The 6,812-nt window shown below is 43.3% G+C and overlaps 1 pseudogene across 1 annotated transcript; it reads right to left on the reverse strand.

The window, feature by feature from the left end:
- Positions 1 to 553: 553 nt before the first annotated feature.
- On the reverse strand, positions 554 to 1,196 carry LOC308240034 (protein EURL homolog; annotated as a pseudogene). Its single transcript has one exon. The product of its transcript is annotated as a protein EURL homolog (transcript).
- Positions 1,197 to 6,812: the final 5,616 nt, after the last annotated feature.

Genomic DNA, 6,812 nt, shown 5'->3' on the forward strand with positions numbered 1-6,812 from the left:
TCAAAGCTTTGCAAGTTTAATGATCATAAAAAAATGGACCATAACTTTCTTCAACTTGGGCAACGTTTGTTTGCTTGGCAGACCAGTAAATGGTAGGGCATAGGAAGTGTAAGTTTAGTTCCGTTGTTTATGGGTTGCATGACTTCATTCCTGTTCACCCCACTTGCAGACATGGTAACTTGAAACAGTTCTTGCAAGCTGTTTGATGGCAATAGGGTGGACAAGGAACTCGGAGGCCAAAGAATCTTTTTCTTTTAAATATTTTTTATTGATTTCAGAGAGGAAGGGAGAGGGAGAGAAAGATAGAAACATCAATGATGAGAGAGAATCATTGATCGGCTGCCTCTTGCATACTCCCTACTGGGAATTCCGCCCACAACCTGGGCATGTGCCCTTGACTGGAATTGAACCTGGGATCCTTCAGTCCACAGGCTGACACTCTATCCACTGAGCAAAACCAGCTAGGGCAAGAATCTTTTTCTTGTGCTTGGTGTGTTAACTAATTCTTCAAGAGCGTACTGTTTTTGCGGTCAGAACTTTGCAGCCAGTTGCTTTACTCTCTGCCGTAATGTGGATGCGGGGTCTGGACATTAGCCTGTGGGTTAGGGATTGTTTCTTCTTTTCTCTGTGCCTGGTCATGACTATGAGACCACAATACACTTTTGTGGCATGAAGTGGCACCTGAATCTTGTAACATAGCAAGCCCAGAGTCTTATTTTCCTCTGCTCTGATATTCTTTGTGTGCAGCCTGAGAGGCCACTGCACTTCCCATCCATCCACTTTGCTTAATACTTTGGTACTTGGGAATCAAGCTATGGGAGTAACTTTCTATCTGGCGTATGCCTGAAATGAAACAGGTGATGCTGGGAGTTTTAGAACATTTAGAATCTGAATCCACATCCTTATTTTCTGTGTAGTATACAATCCAGTTTATCTTCTTACTCAAAATGGTTTTAACAACTTCACAATAAGTACTTTTTGAAAGCTTAGATCAAGGACAATTCTGGCTTGCAATCAAATGGTATTTTTCAAAGCAGTCTTTATGGCCCCTTAATGATATGGTGTGCAAGAGATTAGATTGGTACTCTCTCAATATTTAGCTCAAAACAAACGTGGCAGAAGGAGAGTGTGTCTTTGCCTGTTACCAGTTGACAAACTGCAAATGCTGTCATCACAAACGGTTCCTCTTTATTCATAGTGCCTGTCCAGCTCAGCGCACCACCGCAGCCCTTCTGTGTGCTGGGCTCCTGCAGTATGTCTTTATTTTAAAGAAATAGCCTTTGAACATTGTTGCACACCCCTGAGTGGTTGGGAAGTCATATTATGAAAAATGACAGAGTAGAATAGAGCCAGTGTTTACAACTACAGTGGATGAATCAAAGGAAGAAGATATGATTGGATTAACACCATTAAAGTATCCCTAACAAAGGCAGAAAAGTTCAGACAGTTATAAAATTATGTTAGCACAGCAAATTTGGCTCAGAGGTTGAGCGTCGACCCATGAACCAAGAGTTCACTGGTTCAAATCAGGGAACATGCCTGGGTTACGGGCTGGATCCCCAGTAGGGGGCATGCAGGAACCAGCTGATCAATGTTTCTCTCTCATTGATGTTTCTATCTTTCTCTCCCTCTTGCTTCCCCTCTCTCTAAAGTCAATAAGAACATATTTTTAAAATTATGTTAAGTTCAGACATAAAATTATATTAAGATAGACTTCAGCTATAAAGAAGTGAAGAGGTTGACAAGTCCCCTCCTCAAACACAGCTATGAAACTGAACAAAGTTTTCAAAATCACTTATTTCAGGGTGCTGAGAATCTATAGGGCTCAGCAAACAGCAAACTGAAAACTGTATATTCATTAAGGATTGCTGAACAAAGGAAGTCTTCAACTGAAGAATGGGTGTTCTGGCCTAGGGCTTCCTGCTTCTACAACCTAATTTGTTGGAGCTGTTGTCCTATTAGGGTGGTTGTTAGGAACTCGGTTCCTTTATCCTGCTCCAATACACCAATTGTCAGGTCTGAGTTATCCCTCTGCCAGGGACTGGACCTCCTGGGATGCCTGGTATCAGAAGACAGAGATGCCATGAGGACTTGTGGGTATATAAGAGAGTCTTCATTGGCCAGTGGCCATGTAGCCATTGCTAACAAGGAGCCATTAGACAAAACAGTTCTTCAAAGCAAAGTCCCATTAGGTAGCCGCACACCCGCTAGGTAACAATACATCTTTCCCACACAACAGCAGCAGGCTCTGTACCTACAGCAGTCTCACATAACAGTAGCTTAGCCTGACCTAGGAGCAGCCCTCGGGCTCTACACAGCAGCCGCACCTGAGCTGCCTCACTAAGTAGCCGCACGCTGCTGGGGGGTCAGTAACAACTTTACACTACTTAGGCAAAAGAGCTTCTTTCCAAAAGAGTGACCTCAGTCTTTTGGGCTATAGAAGGGCACGCTGTGCAGTGTATAGACAGATTACTGTGGCTTTGCTCTCGCACCTGTGTAAAGTCCTGGGACACCCTGAGTAAGATCCCCAAGCTCAGAGTGGCCTTGAGCATCCGGCGTATTCTTAATAGGGTACCCACAGTGGTGTTGGCTGTGAAAACCGGTAGCTTTGCTACAGCAGAAGGCTAACTTGATTTGGAGTAGTGATTGGAAAACCCACACCCAGCAAACAGGAAATAACCAGCTCTTTTAGCTTTAGGTCTTGGTTGGGGCTGAAGGCAGATAGGAGGACAATCCAGAAATTTAACAGAGATAAATCCCCCCACCCCAATTTTATTGAGATATGATTGACACACATCACTGTGTAAGTTTAAGGTGTATAGCATAATGGTTTGACTTACACATATGTATTGTAAAATAACTACTGCAATAAGTTTAGTTAGCATTTATCATCATAATAATAGACAAACATGTAAATTGACCGTACCTCTGCTATGCCCACAGCCAATCAGAGTAAGTATGCAAATTAGAAGGGCAAAGATGGCGGCTGCCCAGCTGCTCCAGGCACAGAGTGGCCAGGCCGGGCAGGACGCCTGTTATGAGAGGGAGGGTGGGGGACGAAGGGATCTACAGGAGCTGAGTGCCCTGGCAAAGACAAGACTGCAGACTCCGGAGTCTGCAGCGAAGACGAAGACGGCAGACTCCAGCCGGAGCTAAGGCCTGGGCCCCGGGTGCCAGAGGAAAACCGGTGCTGGAAGCCAAGGGAAGGAAGGCCTATTGCACGAATCTCTTCATGCAACAGGCCTCTAGTCTCCAATAAAAAGGAAAGCAAAGAAACAAATTTTCCTTATGATGAAAACTCTTAGGATTAACTCTTTTTAACAACTTTCCATATATCATAAGCAGCAGTGTTAACTGTAGTCATCATGTTGTACATTATATTCCTAGTACTTATTTATCTTATAACTGGAAATTTATACCTTTTGACTACCTTCCTCCAAATCTCCCTCTCCCACCCTCTGCCTCTGGTAACCACAAATCTGATGTCTTTTTATGAGTTTTTTATTTTATTTTTTAAAATCTTTATTGTTGAAAGTATTACATAGGTCCTCCTTTCCCCCCCATTAACTTCTTCCAGCCTGCTCCATCCTCCCACCACTCATGCCCCAAACCCTCACCACCCCATTGTCCGTGTCCACGGGTTGTGCATATGTGCATACAAGTTCATTGGTTGATCTCTTCACATATAAGTGAGATCACACAGCATTTGTCTTTTTTCTGACTTATTTCACTTAGCATATGCCCTCATGGTCCATACATGTTGTTATAAATGGCAGATTTCCTCATTTAAAATTTTTTTTTTATTGTTGATAGTATTATAGATATCCATCATTCCTCCTCCTCCCTCTGCCCAGTCCCTACACCCCTCCTCCCCCCTCCTCAGCCTTTACCAATCTATTGTCTGTGTCCTATGGGCTATGCATAGCCTATATAATAAAAGCCTAATATGCTAAGTGTCTGGTCAGCTGGTCGGCCGTTCAACCAATCAAAGCATAATATGCTAATGATATGCTAAGGCCACTCAACCACTCGCTATGATGTGCACTGACCATCAGGGGGAAGATGCTCCGACTGGTAAGTGAGCTTGCTGCTGGGGTCCGGCTGATTGGGACTGAGCCCTCCTGTGGTCTCTCTCTGGCTGGCCAACCTCCTGCGTCCCTCCCTGGCCCTGATCATGCACCAGTGGGGTCCCTCAGCCCGGCCTGCACCCTCTCGCAATCTGGGACCCTTCGGGGGTTGTCAGAGAGCCTGTTTCTGCCTGATCCCGCAGGCCAGGCCGAGGGATGCTACTGGTGCACAAATTCGTGCACCAGGCTTCTAGTAAATATATAAGTTCTTCGGTTTATTTCTTCTGGCCTTCCCCCATCCCTATCCTGAGATATGTCAGTCTGTTCCATGCCTCCATGCCTTGGGACTTATTTTGTTGGTCAATTCATTTTGTTCATAAAATTCCACATATAAGTGAGGTCATGTGATACTTGTCTTTCTCTGACTGGCTTATTTCACTTAGCATAACAGTCTCCAGGTCCCTCAATGCTGTTTCAAAGGGTAAGAGATCCTTCTTTTTTAGAGCTGCGTAGTATCCCATTGTATAGATGTACCGCAGCTTTTTTATCCACTCATCTACTGATGGGCATTTGGGCTGTTTCCAAATCTCAGCTATTGTAAATAAAGCTGCTATAAACATAAGGGTGCATATAACCTTTCTGATCGGTGTTTCAGGTTTTTTTACGATATATTCCTAAAAGTGGGATCACTGGGTCAACTGGCAGTTACATTTTTAATTTTTTGAGGGAACTCCATACTGTTTTCCATAGTGGCTGCACCAGTCTGCATTCTCACCAGCAGGAAACTAGTGTTCCCTTTTCTCCACATTGTTTCCAGCACTTGTTGTTTGTTGGTATACGTACTAGTATTATCAGAAAAGGGATAGATGGAAAACAAAAAGGGTACATCTACACATTGTATACTCTCAATAGTTAAAAATGGTTAAGTAGTTCTCATGTGTTGACATAGAAAACTGAGCTGTTGTTGAATAAAAACTTCCAGGTAGCTTTTTAAATAATGCCATTTATATAAATCTCAATCTCTCCCTCCACAATGTGTGTGTGTGTGTGTGTGTGTGTGTGTGTGTGTGTGTGTTGTGTGTGTGTGTGTAGACTTGAAAGATTCTAAAAGAAGCAGAGGGTTACTTTAGGAACTGGGACTTCAGGTATATTATACTTTGTTATTTTTTTGTACTATTAGATTGGGGAAAGAACATGTGTCATTTTTAAAATCAGAAAAAGCTATTTTCATTAAAAATGTAATAGTAACCATCACTAAAGAAAAATCCCAAAAGTGTTCATAGCACACACCACTTAATATACAAATTGCAAACCTGCACCTAAGGTGTATGGGGATGATGCTCCAACCAACTGAGCTACCTGGACAGGGAACACATAAGTCAATGCTATCTTTTGGTCACCTAAGTAACACATAAGCATCCTATATAATAAAGAGGTAATATGCAAATTGACCCTCACGCCATCACATCACAAGATGGCTGCCCCCACATTGTCACAAGATGGCCACGCCCACATTGTCAAAGATGGCTGGCAGGGGAGGGCAGTTGGGGGTGACCAGGCCTGCAGGAGAGGCAGTTGGGGGGGATCAGGCCTGCAGGGGAGGGCAGTTGGGGGTGATTGGGCCGGCAGGGGAGCAGTTAGGTGTCAATCATGCTGGCAGGGGAGCAGTTAGGGGTGATCAGGCTGGCAGGCAGGCAAGTGGTTAGGAGCCAGCAGTCCCAGATTGTGAGAGGGATGTCTGACTGCCGGTTTAGGCCCAATCCCTGAGGGGTCCCAGATTGGAGAGGGTGCAGGCTGGGCTGAGGGACACCCCCAGTGCACAAATTTTGTGCACCGGGCGTCTAGTTTAAAATAAAAAAAAAAATGATTTCAGGAAGGGAAAGAGAGAAAGGGAGAAGAGCAGAGGAGAGGAGAGGGAGGAAGGGATAGGGAGAAACATTAATTTGTTGCTACACTTATTCATGCTTTCACTGGTTGGTTATTGAATGTGCCTTGACTAGGGATCAAACCTGCACCTAAGGTGTATGGGGATGATGCTCCAACCAACTGAGCTACCTGGACAGGGAACACATAAGCATTTTGGTGCACACTCAAGCACTTTTTCGTGTGTTACTAAATTTCATGACCAGATAGCACAGGCTGTCTTGGCCCAAAGTACTCTGCCAAAGAATTTTATTACTATGACGTGACATGATATAATGTAGTAGCATCAGTTCTAGATCTATCTGGCTCAGAAATCTAGGCAAGTTCCTTAGCCTTTCTGAATCTCAGCTTCCTCCTTTGTAAAACTAATATCTGCACTGTTTACTTAAAATTCTAAGGATCAAATTATCTAATTTGATGTGTTATCTAATTATCTAATGTATGTGAAAACGTTTTCTAAACTCTAAAGTATGAGTTTACTCATGTCTATTAAAAAAGGAAAACTGCCTTTAATAACTGAGAAGATGGATATTATCACATTTAAAATGATATCAAGCAGAGAACTTTGGAAGAAAGTGCCCAGTGAAACGAGAAGGGTAAGCCTTAAATCTAGAATTAGAATCAAAGTTTAACTCTGGCATCTTTCTACTAAAAATTATAGGATAACATTTTGATGCCTTAAACCAAATAAAACCCAGAAGCAATTGCTGCATGGTGATAGGTAAGGGAAAGTGTAAGCCAATTCACTAGGAAGATTTTGATCCAGAATGAAAGTTTTCTCTCCCTGCTAGTCAGGCAGACATCTAATTACTCTTGTTTGAT

The sequence above is a fragment of the Plecotus auritus genome (assembly GCF_963455305.1).
Source record: "Plecotus auritus genome assembly, chromosome: 1".
Classification (NCBI taxonomy): Eukaryota; Metazoa; Chordata; class Mammalia; order Chiroptera; family Vespertilionidae; genus Plecotus; species Plecotus auritus.